Here is a 24,497-nt window from a genome sequence, read left to right as displayed (position 1 = left end):
AACTTAAAAAGATGTAGCTACCATGACCACATGTCTGTTCTGGTGAGTGGGAGAACCCCTGAGCTTTTGTACTTGTCTACAGGAAAGGTGACAGGTAAACAGAAGTATGATAGGCAGAATTCTAAGCTGACTGTTCAGGAGCCCTGCCTCATGGTCTATATGCCTTGCATATTTTCTGGGACTGTAAATCTGATAGATTTTACTCCTGTGATGAGGTTATGTGATATGGCTCAGGTGACTTTAAAAAAGATTATCTTCAAGAGCTGGACCTAATCACAGGAGATTCCTTTAGATCTCAGTCGGAGGTCAGAGACACAGGAAATCAAAGATTAGAAGCATGAGAGGGTGTTTAGGAGCCCCTGAGGACCTGGAGATAAAGGGAGCCACAGGGCAGAGATTGTGACTTCCCTCCAGGAGTCCTGGAGGCTGGCAGGGAGATGGGGCCCCTATTTTGCAACTGCAAGGAACTGAACTTCGCCAAAAATGTGAATGTGTTTGGAAGGATAGTTCCTCTTCAGAGGTTCCAGAAAGGAAGTCAGCCTGGTCCACACCTTGACCTCACCTTCTGATATTCTTGTGATGCTGTCAACATGATTTCTCCCTGTTGAGGTTGACCTTGATCACCTGAATGAAGTGGTGTTTGTGAGGCTTCTCCACTGTAAAGTTACCCCCCCACCCCCACTTCATACTGTCTCCTTTGCGGACAGTCAGGATGCACGTCACACGTGAAGGAGTGGAGAGTTTTACTCCTGTTACGGAGAATGGAACTGAATATTTGTTTGTTTGTTTATTTATTTATTTATTTAAATAATGATTCTTATTTTTTCCACTATAGCTGGTTTACAGTGTTCTGTCAGTTTTTTACTGTACAACATGGTGACCCATTTACAGATACATGTATCGATTCTTTTTTCTCATAATGTCATGCTCCATCATAAGCAACTAGTTATAGTTCCCATTGCTATACAGCAGGATCTTATTGCTTATCCATTCCAAAGGCTGTAGTTTTTGTCTATTAACCCCAAATTTCCAACCCATCCCACTCCCTCCCCCTCCCCTCCCTCAGAACTGGTTTATTTTTAAACTTAAATTTTCACTTGTCTCTCAATGGTTTTCTAATACACGATCTTCAAAACTGGTTTTATGTGAATATCTGATTTCAGGGTGGGCAGGATGTGCTGAGGGGGAAGAGGACACTTTCCCTGGAGCCAAGGGCTATGTTTTGGCCACTATGATGCATGAGGCTCCAGAGTGGCTGGGGCTGGAGGCATCTGGGCACAGGTTCTTTTAGGAGTTGACACATAGTGGAATTCATGTCATCAGTATTCAGGGGAGGGCCCCAAGTGGTTAATTAGTCCCTTAAGGAGATAACTGCAAAGTTTGTAATCATGGTCTCTCCAGAGTGTTGGTTGCATGCCTCACCTTTCACCGAGTGGGGAAACATTGAAAGTTTCCTGATCTATTTAATGTCTGGGGATTCATACCTCCTATGAGGCTAATTCATCTTGCCAGTTTCAAAAATGGAAAGAGAGAACGTTCTAAAATGTTGCTGCAGGAGTTCATTGTGGCCTAGTGATTAAGGATCCAGCATTGTCATTGTTATGACTTGGCTTGCTGCTATAGCATGGGTTCTACCCCTGGCCAGGGCATTTCCATTTGCCAAGGGCATGGCCAAAAAATATTGCTGCAAATATCAGGTCAATGCATGTATTCTGCTCCTTTGTATTTATAAACTAGTTCTGTATTATCTGGTCTGTTCAAGCAGTATAACAAAATAATTATTCTGAAATTGAAAAGTAACAATCAATAAACCTAAACTTTAGATATATACTCCCCAATTGAGGAAGGCATAAACAATTAAAAAACAAAACAACAACAATAGGAGTTCCCACTCTGGCACAGCAGGTTAGGGATCTGGCATTGTCTCTGTAGTGGCTTGAGTTTGATCCCTGGCCCAGTGCAGCAGGTTAAGGATCCAGCAGTGCCACAGCTTCAGCCCAGGTTGCTGTTGCAGCTAGGATTTCATTCCTGACCAGGGAATTTCCATGTGCCCAGGGTGCAGCAATTAAAAAAAAACGAAAACAACAACAACAAAAAAGCCTTAACAACAGCTTATCTATACACCAAAAGGAGGGAAAAAAATAGAGCATCATAGTATGACACAAAATGCTTGCAACAGTTCTCAGAAAATAGACTCCACTATTCTCACCCCACTGATCCTTCATCAATTTGTTAAAAATACTCTCTGGCAAGCCTGTTTCAGGGAAATTTTCATTTCACAAATTTTCATTGTGCTTAACTCCTAGTCTCCAACTCACCCCCAGCTGGTGAATCATCATGTGAGAGTAGTGAAGTAAAAAGCCACTTGTTTTCCATGTGCCCCCCATGACCACTGCCCCCCTTCTGTGAACCAGCTGTGGAGGGGCAGAAATATGACATACTTATGAGTCTTCCTTTTTTTATTTGCTTTTTCTTTTTGACCACACCCACTGCATATGGATGTTACCAGGCTAGGGGTAGAATTGGAGCCATAGCTGCCAGCCTACACCACAGCCACAGAAACTCAGGATCTGAGCCATATCTGCAAACTACACCACAGCTCACAACAACATTGGATCCCCAACCCACTGAGCAAGGCCAGGGATTGAACTTGCCTCCTTGTGGATTCTATTCAGATTCATTTCTGCTCTGCCACAATGGGAGCGCCCATATTTATGAGTCTTGCATTTTCCTCTGAATAACCTTGCAATGCCTGAACCATGTACCAGCTCTGCAGGGCATGGCCATCCTTGGCTTCTTATTCCTCTGTAACATCTCCATGCAACTGAGATGTAGGTTTTCTTTTCCTCCCCTTGTGAATCCTTGCAATAACCCTTTCGAAGATCTCTGGAACACAGAGGTGGAAGCCACCCATCCATCCTTTTGTGTTGTGGAAAATGGCTGAACTTTGACCCACTCACAGCCAGAGTCAGAATGCACCTCTTCTTAACACCCCTCTGTAACATCGACTGACCTGACATCTGGAAAAACTTCCCTCATCAACTATCCAGACTTACCACTGTCACCAGCTCATACCATTTATGCATACCTAATTATTTCTAGCCCTGTTCCCTTCTCTCTATTCAGAAAAGTCCTTTACTGCCTGACTTTTGAGACCTTTTCAGATTTCATGCTGGGGGGATCCTCCATATGCAATAGCAGCCTTCGCCCTATTGCCGCAGACCCTTCCCCCACCCCTTGCAGATAAAGTCTCTCCCTGCTTAAGCCTGGAGATATTTTCTAATTTGGCACCTGCTACTTAAAAGTATGTGTGTTCCATAAACAATAAGGATTTTCTGTACAGCACAGGGAACTGTATTCAATATCTTATAATAACCCATAATGGAAAAAAATCTGAAAAAAAACTATGACTGAGTCACTTTGCTGTACACTTGAAATAACAGACTATTGTAAATCAACTATAATTCAGTTTAAAAAAGATGTGTGTTCTTCTGCGCCTTGTAATTGAAAAAATCCCAAATAACAAAATTTTGCTCCAAAATCTTGGTTATTTATACTGCCTAGGTTATTTTGTCTATTTGGGATCCCACAGAATTTTGGCCATCAGATTATTGACTTAAAATCTAGAACATAATCTTTGTATTTAGGTTTAGGATACTGGTATATGGTAGATAAGAAATAGAAATTTGTTGAACAAACAAATTCCCAGACCTCTGAGTTGCCAAAGAAATGTATGGACTAGCAGCGACTTTAATATTTTTCAGAACTCCCAAATGAACAAAAGCTCTTTTTCCTACCCAGTCAAGGTTAGTAGGTTGGCTTGAATCTATTAAGAAAGAAGGATCCCCGTATCTGGGACCACCTACTACCAGGGTCACCATTACCTAATATTTCCTCCCTGGGGAGATGCAGTTGAATTCAGGTCAAATGAAATGAATAAGGAAAGACTTAAATGCACCTGCAGCTGTGCCAGGTGGGAAGCAGGGAGGAGAATGCCGAGACGATGTGCTCTTAAGGATGTGGCCTGGAACTACTTTATCAAGAGTCATCTGGTAGGCTGATTCCATTTGTTTGAAATGATTATAGAAGACAGGGTCTGAATCTTTGAGATGATGCAGGGAAGGAGTCATTGTTCTAACATTTATAATGGGAGGTGGATCTTGCTGTTGAGAAGCCCTTGGGCTAATGTGCTGAATGAACTCTCTTTCTCACACACACACACACACACACGAATGCAAACAGCTTTAAATAACTACATAAAAAAACTCAGCCTGAATAAGGATACCTGGAGTCGATAACATCAAAACACGAGGACAGGATGAATTTCAGCTGAGTTAGCGTTAAGTGAAAGGGATGTGATTTTCTGGAAAGGAGAATGTAAGGTTGATTGAGGTTCAGATTGAGGCACAGAGAACAGACTTAAGGTAGACCTTGTCCCAGGCAGGTAGTATGAGAGACTTGGAATATAAACATCATATACATAAGTAGCTTCAACATACTAGTTTCATCATATATGCAGTAAACGTCCTTCTCTCAGTGAAGAAACATTGTTGAAAATACCATCTTTCAGAATCTCATCACAGGCATATTAAAAACCTGCAGTCAGGAACAAGCAATTTTTGTAGGATTCTAAGACCTCGGCTCCTCTTATTGGCATTTCACCCTGTGGATGCCTTTCATCCAGCCCTGCTTCATGTCTTTGTTTCTTAGACTATAGATAATTGGGTTGAGCATCAGAGTCAGTATGGTACAGATGATTTTTGCTAGTCTATCCTTGACAGAGTAGTTGGACAGGGGCTGGAAATAGACACAGCTAATACTTCCATAAACAGTATCACGACCATGATTTGGGAGACATAGGAGGAAAACGCTTTTCACTTCCCAGCAGCTGAAGGGATCTTTAGAACAGTGATGAGGATTCTCAAGTGGGAGATGATGATGCATGAAAAGGGGGTCATTATGACCACCAACCCATCTGTCATGACAGTGATTTTCTTGACAAAATGGGAGGAATGGGACAATTTTAGCACCAGCTGGTGGTAACAAAAAAAGTGGTCAATGACATTGGAAGCACAGAAGGTGAGATGGTTGGTCAGGAGGATGTGCAGGAGGGAGAAGAGTTGAGGGATGCAGAAAGGGAGGATGAGAAGCAGGATGCAGTGCCTGTGATTCATGACGGTGATGTAGGGTAAGGGATTACATATGGCCACATAGTGGTCAGTGGCCATGGCTGCCTGGAGGTGGCTGTCTGTTTCCAAAAGTTATGAAGAAATACATATGGGTCAGACACTCACCATAGGAGATGGTCATTGTCACTGATAAGAAGTTCACTACCATCTTGGGGATGATGACAGTCACATAGCAAATGTCAACAAAAAACAGGATACTCAGGAAAAAGTACATGCGTGTCTGGATGCGAGTGTCTGAGTGGATGGCTAGGAAGACGAGCAGATTTCCTATCACTGTGATGAAGTAGATTGGGAGAAACACGGCCAAGGGTGGCTTCTGATCTTCAGGTCAGTAGGATAGTCCCAGGAGGGTGAATATGGAGGGTCTTGTTAGGTTATTTCTTCCCATAGTCTTGGGTTCGCCTAAAGATAAGCTATCATTATAACAGATTCTTCCAACATACAACATATTCTATCCAAGAATTTTTCTGTTTATTCTTCCTATCAGCAATTAGAACAACTGAAAGGATCATAACTACCTAGACTGTGACTTCTGTCCATTAATAAATTCAGAAATTGATACCTATTTTAAGCTCCTTTCAGTTTTCTTCTGTAACAGGAACGAAGAAATGGGAAAGAGAAAAGAAGAGATGGAGAGAGAATGAGAGTTAGAATTCCCAGGAAGAGGAGGGGGACTTTGGATAAATCGTTTTCTATTTGAGGGTTTTTCAGTAGTTAATTCAGAGCAGAGTGATCAGTAAATTGCTTTCCCTCTTCATTGCCAGCTGACAGAATGATGCTTTCCTTTCATTCAGATGCTTCTCTCTGCATCAGTTATCCTTGTGCCTGAACCTCATCTGGAAAGGTATTGAGACATGAGATCACCCAAGAGGTACTCCATATTCCTCACTTCTTGGTGAAACTTTATTTGAGTGAGAAGATAAGCAATAAAAGACAGAGAGCATAGATAGTAAAAACATTTCTTTTAATGGTAATATCAGTCCCATACTTGGTATCCAATTCCTGGATCTAAAACTGTTTTTGATGTTATGTGCTGGTTTGTGTTGGTGTAATTATTTTCCAAATTCCTGTCTTGGCTGTAGACTGCCCAGACAAAACTATACAGGGAAGTCACCTGATCTTAGACAAGATTTCAGCCCTCCTGAATCTTCAGGGTGTCTTTCCTGCCTTCCCTGGACCTTCCACATGCCCAAGAGACTGTAGACACTCACAGGCTCCACCTTCTCTCAAGGGTGCATCCTTTGAGACTTTAAGAAGTCCCAGAATTTCAGATGGAGGAGACAGTAGAAAACAAACCAACAATTGTTGAAATTTTGGAGTTTCTGTCCCAAGGAGCCTGTCCTTTCTCTCCTAGTAATCACTCTCTTGACTCAGCTCCTTTATGACAAAAAAAACAAAAAACAAAACAAACAAACAAAAAAAAAACACCTATGTGAGTTTGCCACAGAGATGCACTGTGACTGGCTCTCCCAGACATCCTGGGTGTTGATTTTAAAGCTCTATGGTTTATACCAAAAGACCACCTATAGAGTTAGTTAGAGGAAATTTTTTTTGGAGTCTACATAGCTTTGGACTAAAAAGACGAACATCTGATGCTACCAGTCTCTTTTCCATTTCCCAGTCTTAGACGGTTGGGCAATGTTCTTTGAACTCAGAATATCAAAATTAATAAGGTTAATACTTAAGATCCCAGAATTTACTTTTGTTCTTATGTTCCCAAATCTACTTATAAAATACTGGTGTATGACCCAGCTTTTCCATTCAGGAAAGCCATCCTGTGAATATATTTTATGCACCATGGCGTCCCAAGTTACTGGTCACTGGGGGCTTCTCATTTTGTGTGTACCGTAGAAATTCCCCAGTTAGGATTCAAACTACCCTTTCTCCCAATGCAACCATTACCCAAGAATATCCAGTTCTTGATGACTCATTCTCTCCATAACCATTTATACTGTCATGTCTTTTTTTCTACTTTCCTTCATCTTCTATATCTAGCTTGCAAGGATTAAGTTCAGCCTCTTCCAGGACACTTTGCTTGGTGACCTGCCATCAAAATGGGTCTGTGCTCTGTCCCCTTTTAAAGGTTTGGACTTCCATTCTAAGCAATAACTCAATCTCTTGGCTGTACTGCTCACACATTAATTTTAAAACTCACAAATTCTTTCATCATGTAGCAAGTGCTTGTGCTAGGCACTCAGTTAAATAATGGCAAATGCAATATCTTATTTAATTATGGCATCACCTTCATGAAGTAGGCAGTCTTCTTTTCCTTAGAGATGAAGAGTATGAGCTCAGAGAGGTGAAACGGATTGCCCAAGGTAACAGAGCTAAAAAGTGACAGAATCAATTTCTGGATCATCTCATGAGATTATTTGACACCTGCTTGGCTTCATGCTCTTAACCTGCTATTCTACTACTTCTTCAGGCAAAAAAGATTTGGGAATTCTTTGCTAAGTAACAATTCTCAAATGAATCATATATTCAAAAAATACAAACTATTTCTTATTAAAGTTTTTTATGATTTTTATTTTTTCCATTATAGCTGGTTTACAGTGTTCTGTCAGTTTTCTACTGTACAGCATAGTGACCCAGTTACACATACATGCATATATTCTTTTTTCTCACATTATCATGCTCCATCATATGCGACCTGACATAGTTGCAAGTGCTACACAGCAGGGTCTCATTATTAAAGTTTAAGCTACATCCCACTAGACTGCATATTCCTTGAGATCAGTAATTATGCCTATTAATATCTGATTGCTCCAGGCAGTCAATTAATTCATAAATATTTCTTGACTGTTTACTATATGTCAAGAATTGTACTAGGTGCTGGAGATACAGTAAGACATAAAAAGAGGCAATTTCCACCCACTTATGGGTCACTCAATATTTTGTCCAAGATAACGAGGTACTTTATAAGCAATCACAGTATTTCCTCATTTTTTTTTTGTTTGTGATAATTTGAAATTTTAAAACAGTAGAAAAATACAAAGAGGAAAAGGAATAATCCATGTTTCCATTACCCAGAAAGATTGACTACAGTAACATTTTGTCCTATTTTCCTTCAGCCTTTCAAAAAATTCTTTTATTTACAAGTGTTTATAAACATTTATAAGATGCTTATTTCAGAAACTGTTCTATGTGCTTTATAAGTACTGACCTTTTTATCCTCCTAATAACTCTATTGGGTAGATTTTCTTAATTTTTAAAGCATTTTATTGAGGTACGATTGACATATAAAAAATTTACAATTTAATGTATACAGTTTGATGACTCAGTGTATAAGTACACAACGATCAAGATCATAAACACATTCATCATCTCCCAAAGGTTCCTCCTATCCCATCTATGATGATGAAGATGATGACAAATACTTAAGATCTACCTACCCGCTTAGGAAATTTAAAATATAGGGTAGAGTATTGTTAGTTATAGACCCAATGCTCTATAGTGCATATCCAGAACTTACTTATCTGGGATTTTTTATTCTTTAATTATTACTTCCCAAAATCTCTCCTCCTTCAACCCCTGGAAACCACCATTCTACTCTCTGCTTCTCTGAGTTTGACCATTTTAGGGTCCACTTATAGGGGAGATTATGTAGGTTTTTTTTTTTTAATGATTTTTAGTTTTTCCCATTATAGCTGGTTTACAATGTTCTGTCAATTTTCTACAGTACAGCAAGGTGACCTAGTCACACATACATGTATACATTCTTTTTTCTCACATTATCATGCTCCATCACAAGTGACTAGATATAGTTCTCAGTGCTATACAGCAGGATCTCATTACTTATCCATTCCAAAGGTAATAGTTTACATCTGTTAACCCCAGATCCCCAGTCCATCCCACTCCCTCCCTCTCCCCCTGGAAACCACAAATTTGTTCTCCAAGTCCATGAGTTCCTCTTCTGTGGAAAGGTTTATTTGTGTCATATATTAGATACCAGATATAAGTGATATCTTATGGTATTTTCTTTCTCTGACTTACTTCACTGAGTATGAGAGTCTCTAGTTCCATCCATGTTGCTGCAAATGGCATTATTTTCTTCTTTTTTGTGGTTGAGTAGTATTCCATTGTGTATATACACCACACCTTCTTAATCCATTCCTCTGTTGATGGACATTTGTATTGTCCATGTCTTGGCTATTGTGATTAGTGCTGCAGTGAACATTTGAGTGCATGTGTCTATTTTAAGGAAAGTTTTGTTTGGACATATGCCCAAGAATGTGATTGTTGGGTCACATGGTAATTCTACATTTAGTTTTCTGAGGTACCTGCATTGTGGTTTTACCAATTTACATTCCTACCAATAGTTTAGGAGGGTTCCCTTTTCTCCGTACCCTCTCCAGCATTTGTTATTTGTGAACTTATTAATGATGGCCATTCTGAGTAGTGTGAGGTGGTATCTCATAGTAATTTTGCTTTGCATATGTAAGGTTATTTTTTCTTCCTGTATTTGGCTAACTGCACTTAACATAATGTCCTCTTCCATCCATGTTGTAAATGATAGGATTTTATGGGTGAATAATATTCCACCGTGTGGATATATCACATTTCCTTTTTCTGTCCATGTGTCAGTGTACATTTAGGTCGTTTCCAAATCTTGGCTATTGTAAATAATGCTGCATTGGACATGGGAATGCTGGTGTCTCTTTGAGATCTTGATTGAGTTCCTTTAGATAAACCAAGAATGAGATTGTTGTTATCACATGAGAGTTCTGTTTTTCATTTTTTGAGAAATTTCCACACTGTTTTTCATAATGGCTGTACCAATTTACATTTCTCCCGATAATGTACAGAGGTTTCCTTTTATCCATGTCTTCACCAACTATTGTTTGCTTTAAAAAATAATAATAACCATTCTACTGGGTGTGTGGTGATACATATCAGTGTTTTGGTTTTAATTTCTCTGCTTAGTGATGTTGGGCATCTTTTTTTTCATGTACTTCTTGGACATTTGTATGTTTTCTTTGGGAAAATGCTTATTCAGGTGTACTTTGTGGAATTTTTAATTGAGTTAATTGTTTTTTCTCTATTAAGTTGTGTAAGTTCTTTACATATTTTAGATTAACCCCTCCTCAGACATATGGTTTACAAATATGTCTCACATTATGTAGCTTGCCTTTTCATTAAATTTTTAACAAAATCAAAATATAGTTGATTTACAATGTTCCTTCAATTCTTGCTGAAAAGTGACCCAATCCCACACATACATACATTCTTTTTTTTCATACTATCTTCCATATTGTTCTAACCCAAGAGATGGGGGGTCTAGTTACCTGCACTGTGCAGTAGGACACCATTGCTTATCCACACTAATTGTAATAGTTTGTATCAGCCAACACCAAACTCCCTGTCCATCACACTCCCCTCTTCCTTGGCAACAACAAGTCTGCTCTCCATGTCCATGATCTGTTTCTGTTCTGTAGGTAGGATCATTTGCACCAAATTTGTTAAAGTTTTTTATTTATTGTTATTTCCCCAATACAATTTTTTTCTACTCTACAGCATGGTGACCCAGTTATACATACAATTATACATTCTTTTTTCTCCCATTATCATGCAACATCATAGTAACTAGACATAGTTCCCAGTGCTACACAGCAAGATCTCATTGCTAATCCACTCCAAAGGCAATACTTTGCATCTATTTACCCCAAGCTCCCAGTCCAGTCCATCCCACTCCCTCCCTCTCTCCCTTGGAAACCACAAGTCTATTCTCCAAGTCTATGATTTTTTTCCTGTGGAAAGGTTTCTTTGTGCTGTATATTAGCTTCCAGATGTAAGTGATATCATATGGCATTTGTCTTTCTCTTTCTGACTTACTTCACTAAGGATGAGAGTCTCCAGTTCTATCCATGTTGCCGCAAATGACATTATTTTGTTCTTTTTTATGGCTGAGTAGTATTCCACTGTAGATGTGTACCACATATTCCTTATCCATTCCTCTGTTAATGGACATTTGGGTAGTTTCCATGTCTTGGCTGTTGTGAATAGTGCTGCAATGAACAAGCGAGTCCATGTGATTTTTCAAGGAAATGTTTGTCTGGATATATGCCCAAGAGTGGGATTGCTGGGTCATATGGTAGTTCTATGTTTGGTTTTCTAAGGTATGTCCATAGTGTTCTACATAGTGATTGTGCCATATTTTAAATTGCACCTATAAGTGATGGTTTCCTTGGCTATTCAGGAGCCTTTTGGTTTGATGCAGTCCCACTTGTTTACTTTTGCTTTTGTTGCCAATGTTTTTGGTGTCATACTAAAAAAAAAATCCTTGTCAAGTCCAATATCAAGGATCTTTATGTTTTCTTCTAAAAGTTTTACAGTTTCAGCATTTACAGGTAAGTTTTTATACCATTTTGAATTGATTTTTCTGTCAAGTATAAGATTAGGGTAAAATTTCATTCTTTTGCATGTGAATATCCATGAGGAGCCCCAAATGAAGGATTCCTCAAATTCCAGCTCTGTCCAGAACTGTGAGGAATGTTTACATTCATTCATTCAATAAGTATTCCTTGAAGGCTTGCTATGTGCCAGCCACTTCTAGAAGTTCTAGAGAGACAGCAGTAAATAAAATAAAGCACCTGTACCCATAGAATTTTAAATTTTGAGGAAAGCAGACATTAAGCAAATAACTCTGTTATATGTTCTGAAGTCACATGGGATATTGAAAAAAAAAAGCATGGTATGTGAACAGAGTGTGACAGGGGAGACAGTATTTTATAAAAGATGGTCAAGGAAGAGCTCTCTGGAAAGGTGACAACTGAGCAGAGATCTGAATGATGTGAAGAGCAGTGTCTCTCAAACTTACTCAAACAGAAGGTCTGTTTTAAAGGAAGAATACAGAATTCCTGTTGTGGCGTAGCAGAAATGAATCCAACTAGGAACCTTGACATTGAAGGTTCAATCCCTGGCCTTGATCTGTGGGTTAAGTATCCAGCATTGCCGGGAGCTCTGGTATAGTTTGCAGACATGGATCAGATCCTGTGTTTCTGTGGTTTAGGCCAGCAGCTGTAGCTCAGATTCGACCCCTCTCCTGGGAACATCCATATGCTGCAGGTGCAGCCCTAAAAAGCAAAAAAAAAAAAGGGTAAATGGAGAAGACAAATAACTCCAGCTATTATGTGTACATTGTTATTGTTTCATGTGTATATACTTTTGTGATGTTACTGACATATGTATAAATTTACAATAAGTTTACACTTAACATTTATATTGCTTATAAACTCCCAAACTCAAAAGAACAGAAAACAATATTTTTATAAATTAAACATGCATAAGTCATGTAAACTATAATAATAATTTTATATGAAACTGAAAATATTATGACTGATGAATAATGTTACATTGAGGAAATAAATTAACTTTATTGGTATTAAGCAATAAAGCTTCTAATCAGTTCTGTATTGTCTCTCTCTCTATCTCTGTTTTTTTTAATGTCCACATGTGCAGCACATGGAAGCTCCCAGGTTAGGGGTTGAATTGGAGCTGCAGCTGAGGCCTTTACCCAAGCCATCCTAGGCCAGATCCCAGGCTCATCTGCAACCTATGCTGCAACTTACAACACTGGGTCCTTAACCCACTGAGTGAGGCCAGGAATCAAACCCACATACTCATGGATACTATGTTGGGTTCTTAACCTGATGAGCCACAGCAGGAACTCTTCCTTTTTTTGTGTTTTAATTTCAACCATCTAGTGAAAATAAGGTCTATTTATACAAGCATATAGCAAAAAGGCATTAATATTTTGAAGAATTTATTTTTTGTGGAAAAAATTAAGACATTCTACTAAATCAAAACTCTGCTGGTTAGCAATTCATGAATGCCAATTTTAATAAAGTGTTTATTTAAAGATTATATTAGCATTGGGGTCATATTGAAATATGTAATAGCAGGTACCCAGACAGTGAAGAAAATCTAATCACTAATGACAACAATAATTATAAACATTTTTTGAATTCTCTGTACCAGATAGAATCATTAGAATGTGACAAATATTATTTATTATCTCCACATCCCACAACTCCTATGTGACCTTCACCAAAGGACAAGACTGAGTCCTGGAGGAAGATGTGATGTCATTTATTAGATAAAAAGGCTTCATCATGACCACTTGGCCATCACTATGAACTGTATAGGAAGTCCTGTGTCAGTATCTGAATCTTCATGGAGAATATCTTCTTTAAAAATAAATTTGTGCTTGTTTCAGATGAACGCATCTGAAATCAATTACATTTGAAAAGCCAAGGTGGTCAAGTTGCTATTTCAATTAATTATTATCTTTTTGGCCAAACCCATGGCATATGGAAGTTCCTAGGCCAGGGACTGAATCTGAGCCACAGCTGCAATCTACGCCACAGCTGCAGCAATGCCAGATCCTTAATCCACTGTGCCAGGCCAGGGCTCGAACCTGTGATGCCACAGAGACAATTCCAGATCCTTAACTTGCTGTGCCCTAAGTTGCTATTTTACAATATTTAAAAATATATATTTTTAAACTACCTATGATTAAAAGGAGGACAATGTGAGAAAAAGAGTGAAAAAGATTGGATCACTTTCCTGTACAGCAGAACTTGACAGAACATTTTAAATCAACTATAATAGAGAAATTAAAAATCTTAAAAAATATTCTAGGAGTTCCCGTCGTGGCACAGTGGTTAACGAATCCGACTAGGAACCATGAGGTTGCGGGTTCAGTCCCTGCCCTTGCTCAGTGGGTTAACGATCCGGTGTTGCCGTGAGCTGTGGTGTAGGTTGCAGACGCTGCTCGGATCCCGCGTTGCTGTGGCTCTGGTGTAGGCCTGTGGTTACAGCTCCGATTCGACCCCTAGCCTGGGAACCTCCATATGCCATGGGAGCGGCCTAAGAAATAGCAAGAAGACAAAAAAAAAAAAAAAAAAAAATTCTAATAGTGTTTAAGACTAGAGAGTGAAAATCAGGTTTTCCTCTTGTTCCTGAACCATCAAGAGACAGGTGATCAGATAGCAATTTCTAGGGTAGCATCCACAGTATAGACAAGCTGTGCACTAGAGTCATTCACATCCACTCACCCATGTATCATACAATGCATACAGTTTTGCACCTTGATTTTTCTCAGTTAACAAAATATATTGAACATGGGTGTATATCAGTAAACGGAGAATTTAAGTTTTACACTGGAGTATTGCCGAGATCAACTCAGCAGGATGGGGCTGAAGAAAGGGTGCTATGGAACTTAAGGAAAAAAAATTAACATAAAACAAGACACAGAGACATTTATCTTAAGTAAAGGTGGGAACCAGGGGACTCAAGGTCTCAGGGACCAAGAGCCCTGCCTCAAGAAACCACACTGCTTTTATTGTGCTCTTGAGGATTACATCAAGGGAAAAGGGGGTTGTAGGTGCAGGATATAGGATTTTTTAAATCATTTTAAAAGTCACTTAGCTGGTAGATGGTTAAACTTTTACTCTCAACTGTAGGCATTTAAGAATCATTAGCATTTGAGTTAGCTCTCTGTGCATAGCATTTCAGAGAATCCTCAGGTCCTTTACCATCACCTTGACTGTTTCTCAAGCAGGAAGATGGGACAAAGTAAGGAAGGATAAGATGGAGTTTTCAGCAGAGGCTAAGAAAATATTACAAAAACATGTCTCGCAACAGGGTATTATTCCATGATAAGATTCTGTGCGCATTGTTGTATCCAAGCCTTCATACTCTGCTTGAACACAGCAAGCATGTACAATTACTTCCTGAATGAATGAGTATAAGTTTGCTCATTCTTCTCTTTTATGGTATTCAATTATAATGTATTTAATAAGAAAAAAATAGATGGACATTTAGCGACTGTTGTTCGGCTTCTACAAGGACTCTTGTAGGGTAAAATTTTAGAACAGAAATTTCTGGTCAAAGGGAATACTTTACGTATATTTACAAGTTTTGTTTCAAAGACCTTGTATCAGTGTACCATCATGAGCTATGTATGTCTGTGGTGAGTTCTCAACCTCTTGAATAGTTCACAATGCTATCACATATTTTTTAGTATTATTCATGATTTTTAAATATTTATTTATTTATATCATTTATTTATATATTCTTTTTTCTAGTGCACAGCATGATGACACAGTTACACATACAATTATACATTCTTTTTCTCACATTGCATGTTCTATCATAAGTGACTAGACAGAGTTCCCAGCGCTAAACAGAAGGGTCCCATTGCTAATCCATTCCAAAGACAACACTCCACATCTGTTTACCCAAGCTCCAAGTCCCTCCCATTCCCTCCCCTTCCCCGTTGCCAACCACAAGTCTATTCTCCAATTCCATGATTTTCTTCCCTATGGAAAGTTTCCTTTGTGCCATATATTAGATTCCAGATATAAATGATATCATATGGTACTTGCCTTTCTCTTTCTGACTTACTTCACTAAGGACAAGAGTCTCTAGTTCCATCCATGTTGCTGCAAATAGCATTATTTTGTTCTTTTTAATGGCTGAGTAGTATTCCACTGTAGATGTGTACCACATATTCCTTATCCATTCCTCTGTTGATGGACATTTGGTTTGTTTCCATGTCTTGGCTATTTTGAATAGTGCTACAGTGAACATGTGGATGCATGTCTCTTTTTTAAGGAGAGTTTTGTCTGGATATATGCCCAAGAGTAGGTTTGCTGGGTCATATGGTAGTTCCATGTATAATTTTCTAAGGTACCTCCATTGTGTTCTCCCTAGTGGTTGTACCAGCTTCCATTCCCACCAACAGTGCAAGAGTGTTCCCTTTTCTCCACACCGTGTCCAGGATTTCTTATTTGTGGTCTTACTAATGATGGCCATTCTGACTGGTTTGAGGAGGTATCTCATGGTAGTTTTGATTTGCATTTCTCTAATAATCAATGATGTTGAACATTGTTTCAAGTGCTTGTTGGCCATCTGTATCTCTTCTTGGAGAAATGTCTATTCAGGTTCTTTGCCCATTTTTCAATTGGATTGTTGACTTTTTTCTTGTTGAGTTGTCTAAGTTGTTTGTATATTTTAGAGATTAGCCCCTTGTCAATTGCAACATTTGAAACTATTTTCTCCCATTCTGTAAATTGTCTTTTTGTTTTATTTTTGGTTTCCTTTGCTGTGCAAAACTTGTCTGTTTGATGAGGTACCATTGGTTTATTTTTGCTCTTATTTCTTTTGCTTTGGGAGACTGACCTGAGAAAAGATTTGTAAGGTTGATGTCAGAGAATGTTTTGCCTGTGTTCTCTTCCTGGAGTTTGATGGTGTCTTGTCTTATATTTAAGTCTTTAAGCCATTTTGAGTTTATTTTTATGCATGGTGTATTCTACTGTCATTGATTTGCATAGAGCTGTCCAGGTTTCACAGCAATAGTTGCTGAAAAGACTCTTTTTTTCTCATTTAATGCTCTTGCCTCCTTTGTCAAAGATTAATTTGCAATAAGTGTCTGGGTTTCTTTCTGGGTTCTCTATTCTGTCCCATTGTTCATCTGCCTGTTTTGGTAACAGTACCACCCAGTCTTGATGACTGTGGATTTCTAATATTGCCTGAAATCAGGGAGAGCGAAGCCTCCAGCTTGGTTTTTGTTCTTCAGAATTGCTTTGGCAATTCTGGATCTTTTGTGGTTCCATATAAGTTTTTGGATTGTTCATTCTAGTTCTGTGAAAAATGTCCTGGGTATTTGATAGGGATTGGATGGGATCTGTAGATTGCTTTGGGTAGTATGGACATTTTTACAATATTATTTTTTCCAATCCAGGAACATGTATTATCTTTCCATTTCTTTATATCTTCTTTAATTTCCTTGATTAATATTTTATAGTTTTTGATATATAAGTCCTTTACCTTCTTGGTCAGGCATATTCCTAGGTGTTTGATTATTTGTTGTGCAATTTTAAAACATATTTTATTTTTGTATTCCTTTTCTAATATTTCATTGTTAGTATACAGAAATGTGACTGATTTCTGAATGTTCATCTTATATCCTGCTCCTTTGCTGAATTTGTTAATCAGTTCAATTACTTTTTGCGTTGAGTCCCTAGGATTTTCTACATATAGTATCATACCATCTGCATACAGTGACAGTTTTACCTCTCCTCTTCCTATTTAGATGCCTTATATTTCTTTTGTTTTTCTGATTGCTGTGGCTAGGAGATCCAATACTATGGGTTTTTTTTTATTATTCAATGAATTTATTACATCTTTAGTTGTATAATGATCATCACAATCCAATTTCACAGGATTTATATCCCACAACCCAAGCACATCCCCCACCCCACAAACTGTCTCCTCTGGAGACCAAAAGTTTTTCAACATATGTGAGTCAGCATTTGCTCTGCAAAGAAGTTCAGTCTGTCCTTTTCTTCAGATTCCACATGTCAGTGAAAGCATTTGATGTTGGTGTCTAATAGTATGGCTGAATTCACGTAGCATGATCATTTCTAAGTCCACACATATTGCTAAAAATGCTGGTATTTCATTCCTTTTAATGGCTGAGTAATATTCCATTGTGTATATGTACTGCATCTTCTTGATCCACTCCTCTGTCAATGGACATTTAGCTTGTTTCCATGTTTTGGTTATTGCAAATAGTACTGCAATGAACATCAGAGTACATGTGTTTTTGTGAGTCGTGGTTTTTTCTGCATAGATGCCCAGGAGTGGGATCGCTGATTCAAATGGTAGTTCTAGTTTTCGTTTTCTGAGGCATATCCATACTGTTTTCCACAGTGGTTGCACCAACTTACAATCGTACCAACAGTGTACTAGGGTTCTTTTTCTCTACACCCTCTCCAGCACTTGTTGTTTGAAAACTTTGATGGTGGCCATTCTGGCTGGTGTAAGGTGGTAGTCTAGTGGTTTTGATTTTCATTTTTCTAATAATGAGTGATGTCAAACAACTTTTCATGTGTTTTTTGGCCATCTGTATGTCTTCTTTGGAGAACTGCCTGTTTAGATGTTCTCCGCAATTTTGATTTTTTTTTTTTTTTTTTTTTTTTTTTTTTTTGCTATGTAGCTGCAGAAGTTGTTTATAAATTTTGGAGATTAATCCCTTGTCAGCTGATTCATTTGCAAATATTTTCTCCCATTCTGTGGGTTGTCTTTTCATTTTGTTTAGGGTTTCCTTTGCTGTGCAGAGCCTTTGAAGTTTGATTAGGTCCCATTTGTTTATTTTTGTTTTTACCATCATTACTCTAAGACGTGGATCTGAGAAGATGTTGCTGTCATTTATGTTGGAGAGTTTTTGGCCTATGTTTTCCTCTAAGAGTTTTATAGTGTCTTGTCTTATATCTATGTCTTTAATCCATTTGGAGTTTATTTTGTGTATGGTGTGAGGGAGTGTTCTCATTTCATTCTTTACCATGTAGCTGTCCAGTTTTCCCAGCATCACTTATTGAACAAGCTGTCTTTTCTCCATTGTATACTCTTACCTCCTTTGTCATAGATGAGTTGGCTGTAGGTGCGTGGGTTTAATTCTGGGCTTTCTCTCCTGTTCCACTGATCAATATTTCTGTTTTTGTGCCAGTACCACATGGTTTTGATTATTGTTGCTTTGTAGTATCGTCTGAAGTCCAGGAGCCTGATTCCTCCAGCTCCATTTTTCTTTTTCAGGATGTCTTTGGCTATTCTGGGTCTTTTGTGCTTCCAAACAAACTTTACAATATTTTGATTGAGTTCTGTGAAAAGTGTCCTTGGTAACTTGATAGGGATTGCATTGAATCTGTAGATTACCTTATGTAGTATAGTCATTTTGATAATATTGACTCTTCCAATCCACAAGCATGGTATGTCTTTCCATCTATTTGTGTCCTCTTTGATTTCTTTCATCAGTGGCTTATAGTTTTCACAGTACAGGTCTTTCGTCTCTTTAGGTAGGTTTACTCCTAGGTATTTTATTCTTTTGGATGTGATGGTAAATGGGATTGCTTCCCTAATTTCTCTTTCTGATCTTTCATTGTTAATATATAGAAATACCATAAATTTTTGTGTATTAATTTTGTATCCTGTGACTTTGCTGAACTCATATATGAGCTCTACCAGTTTTCTGGTAGAGTCTTTAGGATTCTCTAGGTATAGTATCATGTCATCTGCAAATAGTGATAGTTTTAATTCTTCCTTTTCAATTTGGATTCCTTTTATGTCTTTTATTTTTCTTTGCATGTCTGGTAGAATTCTCCTGTGAAGCCATCTGGTCTTGGACTTTTATTTGTAGGGAGTGTTTTTATGAAGTATTCAATGTCATTTCTAGTGATTGTTCAGTTCATTTGGTCTATTTCTTCTTGATTCAGTTTTGGCAGGCTGTAGGTCTCTAGAAAGGTGTCCATTTCTTCTAGATTGTCCAATTTTTTTGGCATATAATTGTTGATAGTATTTTCTTATGTTTTTTGTTTTTATTTTTTATTTTTTTGTATTTCTGTAGTATCCATTTTGACTTCTCCTTTTTCATTTCTAATTTTGTTTATTTGGGTTTTTTCTCTCCTCTTCTAGCTGAATCTAGCCAGAGGTTTGACAATTTTGTTTACCTTTTCAAAGAACCATCTCTTAGTTTGATTGATTTTGTCTATTGTTTTTTGAATCTCTATTTTATTGATTTCCTCTTTGATATTTATGGTTTCCTTCCTTCTGCTGACTTTAGGTTTTGATTGTTCTTCTTTTTCTAATTAATTTAGGTGGTGTATTACGTTGTTGAATTGAGATTTTTCTTCTTTTTGGAGGAAGGCCTGTATTGCTATGAATTTCCCTCTGAGCACTGCTTTTGCAGCATCCCATACATATTGAGCAACTGATATCTCTACAGAAACACTACAGGCCAGGAGGGAGTGGCAAGCTATATTTCATGTGCTAAAAGAAAAAAAAATTGCAATCTAGAATACTCTATCCTGCAAGAATATCATTTAAAATATAAGGGGAAATAAAGACTTTTCCAAAAATAAAAATAAAAACTAAAAGAGTATAGCAATACAAATCTCATTCTAAAAGAAATACTGAAAGGTCTTCTGTAAATTTAAAACAAAAAGAGAGAGAAAAATCTAGGATGGTGGAAACCACAGTTGGAAAGCAGTCACTCAAATAAGCCAGCATACTTATCTAACCTTGAAGATGTTAAAAAAAAAAAGATATAAAAAGACATAAAATTCATACAATGTGGGCAAGGGAAGTAAGAAAAATTAGATTCTTTTTCATTTTTTTAAAGGATGTGTTTGAACCTATATCATTATCAGGCTAAAGCAAGCAGATATAGGAAGGGGTTAAAATACTTAAAAAACAGGGCAACCGCAAATCAAAACCAAACATTACATTCACAACAACTGAAAAGTATTCAATCATAAAATAAATGGAAATCATCCAACCAAAAAAGAGAAATGAAAAGAAACAGAATCAATTGGCAAACGAGGTTTACAATGTCAATAAATACGTATCTATCAACAATCACCTTAAATGTCAATGGACCAAATGTGCCAATCAAAAGACTCGGAGTGGCAGATTAGATAAAAAAGCAAAAAAACCTTCAATCTTCTGCTTACAAGAGACTCATCTTAGGGCAAAGGACACTTATAGATTGAAAGTGGGTGTAAGGGAAAAGATGTTTCATGCCAGTGATTCAGAGAGGAATGCAGAAGTTGCAATATTCATATCAGACAAAATAAACTTTAAAACAAAGGCCATAAAGAAAGACACTATTTAATGGTTAAAGGATCCATAGAAGAAAAGGATATTACAATCATCAACATACATGCACCTGTTATAGGAGCACCCATATACCTACAACAAATATTAACTGACATAAAAGGAGAAATTAATGGGAATACAATCATAGTCGGTAATTGTAACACCCCACTCACATCAATGCACAGATCCTCTAGACAAAAATCAATAAGGCAACAGAGATCCTAAAGGAAACAATAGAAAAGTTAGACTTAATTGACATTTTCAGGACATTACATCCAAAAAAATCATACTATACCTTCTTCTCAAGTGCACATGGATCATTCTCAAGAATTGATCACATATTGGGGCACAAAGCTAACCTCAACAAATTTAAGAGTATAGCAATTATTTCAAGTATCTTCTCTGACATCAATAGCATGAAACTAGTCATCAAGCACAGGAAAAGAAGTGAGAAAAAACCTACTACATGGAGACCAAACACCTACTACATGGAGACCAAACAACATGCTACTAAAAAAAAGTGGGTCAGTGAGGAAGTCAAGAAGGAAATTAAAAACCACCTCTCATGTATTTTGGTGTTTTTTGATATCATATTCTAAAACATCTCATCACTGTACATATTTTAAATGTATTTTAATTACCTAAAAGTCATTTTTATTTTCTTTATTGTCGACTATCTTCTTATATCCTTTGCCCTTTGGACTTTTATTAGATTGTACATCTTGTACTTAGCAGTTATATAGGAAAAATAGCCTTTTGTTTGACATATGCACTCACAAATATTTTCCTGTATATTTTTTCTCATTTATTAAAGGTATATTTTTTTTGCCATAAGGAAACATTACATTTTTATGTAATGAACATGAAGTTAATTTTGAAGTTTGCTTCTGAATTTTTCTTTGTGCTTATCAAATCTATATGCCCTCAAACTTATTTAAAATCATTTGTATTTTAAGGCTATTATGATTTCACATTTTTTACATGTTAATCTATGATCTGCAAAATTTATTTTGGTTTCATGGGTGAGGTTGAGCTTGACTTTTAAAAACGAATTGAGATGTGAAAACATCACTCATATAATTCATCTTTTCCTAATCGATTTGAAATACACATTTACTATATGCTGAATTCTCACATTCATTTGTGACTGTATTTGGACTTTCTTCTTTTTGAATTGTTGCATCTCTCTATACATTAACCAGTACCAAATTCCTTTTTTTTTTTTTCACTTTTAGGGCTGCACCTGTGGCATGTGGAAATTCTGGGGCTAGGAGGTGAATTGGAGACATTGCTGGTCTACACCACAGCCACAGTAATGCCAGATCCAAGCCATGTCTGTGACTTACACCATGGCTCAGGGCAATGTGGGATCCTTAACCCACTGAGCAAGGCCAGGGATTGCACTGGCATCCTCATGGGTACTACCTGGGTTCATTACCACTGAGCCATGGTGGAAATTCCCACAGTACCAAACTCTTAACTAATAAATGTGGGAGATTTTGAGGGGGGCTGTTCACAAACATTTCCATTCTCTCTCTTTCCAGGCACAGGGAAGGATTGTATTTCTCCATTCCTTTGAAATTAGATGTAGCTGTGAGACTTACTTGGGCAAAGATGTTAAAATAGAAGTTCTGTGTTTCACTTATGAGTGGGCATTTAAGATCTAGGGTGCAATTTGCTATACCTCCTTTCCTGTCCTCGTAAACAGCAATGTGCTATGTGGTGGAGGCATCATCAGACCATGTGTCCAATAAAGGGTAGTGCAAAGTGGAGCCCCTCTATCAACCCTCTGTGAATTGACAGGGTGACTTGACAGCTTTAATTCATTGATATTTTGAGTCTGTTTCTTAATGAAGAATGATCTAGTCTATCTTTACTGATGTAGAATTTGTGTCTAGGATGGGAGTATTTCTTACAACCAAAACCTAAACAGTGAGGCTTAAGGGCAGGGCAAAGGAGGAAAGGAAACACTTATTGATGACTAAAATATGGCATTATATATTATGGTAACATATTTGGTAAAAATTTTGCCATTGACAACCTGGGAGGCAGAACATAATGCTACTTATCTTGGAGCTCTAGAGAAAAAGCTCAGACATTGGAGAGGGTTACAGTTGGTGGTTAAGAACAGGTTTGGTTTCAGACATACTAAGAACTGAATCTTTAAAATATTTTTAAAAAAGCATTTATTTTTGTAGCAAATAATAACAAAATTATTATTTACCAATAATGCATTTATTAGTATATTTACTAGTAAATGACTTTAAAACTTTAATAAAGATACAAATTAAATTAAGGCCAAAATAGTGGGGATTTTAAATCAAAGTCCAATTTTGAATCTTTGTTAAATTAACACAGTGGAGAACCTCAATTAGCTACTTTCGAAGTATTTCAACAGGAATAGCTATTCCTGTGTGCTGTTTCCTTGTTTTTAGTATTTTACATCCCATTTATTACTCATTAACAAATTCATGAGGCATGAACAGTTATTACCCCAATTTACTGAGGAGAAAACTTACTTTTTCCCAAGATCACATAGTTGGTAAGGGTTAGAGGTGGGGTTGCAACTTCAGTCATCAGCCTAAACACTAAGCTATAGTGCCTGTCGCAGTACTAACCCCAAAGTGCCACTGCGAGCATGAAATGAACAAAGCAGGTAATACCTACCATGGGGTCTATCACATAGTCAGCACCCAACATGATATACTAATTAGTATTTTATCATCACTACCCGCTTATCCAACTCAGAATCTTTTCTATCGCTGGGAAATGTTTTCCTCTTGGTCAAATTACATGTCATCAGCCAATTCTCCAGCACCTATCCTTTGCAGACCCAATGCCCAGTCCTCCTCTAGCTGGTCTGAGCCTCTGTCTGTCTGCTTTGACCACAGGAGTACTGGGTTTCAAAATGAGGCCAAGTTTGTGAAAACTACAGCCTCGTGTAACCGACACTTTCAGCTTGGAGCAAAAGTTTTTGACTTCTGCATGGTGATCACAATGGCTGCCTCTCATAATCTATAACTTGAGGAAAGAAGAGTTGTAAATTATTTCCCTACATTGTTCCAATCCCCAGGGATTTAAGACATGTACATTAATATATTGAGTCTTTTTTTTTCCTTTCTTTTTAGGGCCAAACCCACAGCATATGGAGGTTCCCAGGGTAGAGGTCAAATCAGAGCTGTAGCCTCCAACCTACAGGACAACAACAGCAATGCAGGATCCGAGCTGCATCTGCAACCTACACTAGAGCTCATGGCAATGCCAGATCCTCAACCCACTGAGTGAGGCATGAATTGAAGCTGCATCCTCATGGATGCTAGTCAGATTCATATCCACTGAGCCATGATGAGAACTCAGAGAGTCACGTTTGGATTGCCTTTTGGTAAATCTTCTACAACAGTAATTATTCAAATGTAGATGATCTACAGATTCCTTTAAAATGAAAAAAAAAATCCCATGGGACCCAGGGTTATACCAGTTAGTATTATAAGCATAAACAGAAAAATTCTAAGCCTTAATAAATTTACTAATATACTATTTCTACTCTAAAACTTTAAAAATCTATATACAAATTAAACTCAAGCCAAGTATTGTACGCACATTTCAAGTAAGAACAATGATTAAAAGACATATGAGGAGTTCCTTTGTAGC

The 24,497-nt window shown here is 37.6% G+C and overlaps 2 protein-coding genes and 1 pseudogene across 6 annotated transcripts in view; 2 read left to right on the top strand and 1 right to left on the bottom strand.

The window, feature by feature from the left end:
• Positions 1 to 24,497, top strand: part of OR1B1 (olfactory receptor family 1 subfamily B member 1) — a 381,661-nt gene that overhangs the window by 91,313 nt on the left and 265,851 nt on the right. The window lies entirely within an intron of this gene.
• The window catches only part of LOC110258975 (olfactory receptor 1J4-like), a 244,516-nt gene that overhangs the window by 91,313 nt on the left and 128,706 nt on the right, over positions 1 to 24,497 (top strand). The window lies entirely within an intron of this gene.
• On the bottom strand, positions 4,648 to 5,622 carry LOC110258971 (olfactory receptor 1L1-like; annotated as a pseudogene).

The sequence above is a fragment of the Sus scrofa genome, chromosome 1 (genome assembly GCF_054392235.1).
Source record: "Sus scrofa isolate SSC_HxYL_T2T_F1_AM1 chromosome 1, Sscrofa_HxYL_maternal_Yorkshire_Landrace_v2.0, whole genome shotgun sequence".
Lineage (NCBI taxonomy): Eukaryota > Metazoa > Chordata > Mammalia > Artiodactyla > Suidae > Sus > Sus scrofa.
Note: the sequence above shows the minus strand (reverse complement) of the source record. Positions and strands in the feature narration are given on the sequence as shown.